A 311-nucleotide genomic window follows, 5' to 3' on the forward strand; every position below is an offset into this window, starting at 1 on the left:
AGATCATTTTCTTCGAAGGGGCCATTCATAAAGTCACACCGTTTTGAGCATTTTTCAGCCCCCCCTCCCTCTCTTGTCACAAGTATTGCTATGAAAATTGCAATTATTTTTTTTCACAAACCGCCGATGACCCTAACAACCTACACATACAGGCGTGTGCAGGTTTACTCCCGATTTTTCCTTTACCGTAACGAACATGGTAACTTTTTTATGTAATTTTGCATAAATCGCGAAGAACTCACAGGTGCAAGCCGGGCTCGAACTCACGATCTTCTGGCTGAGAAGTTGTAGGTCAAACCACTAGGGTTACC

The sequence above is a fragment of the Choristoneura fumiferana genome, chromosome 10 (assembly GCF_025370935.1).
Source record: "Choristoneura fumiferana chromosome 10, NRCan_CFum_1, whole genome shotgun sequence".
Classification (NCBI taxonomy): Eukaryota; Metazoa; Arthropoda; class Insecta; order Lepidoptera; family Tortricidae; genus Choristoneura; species Choristoneura fumiferana.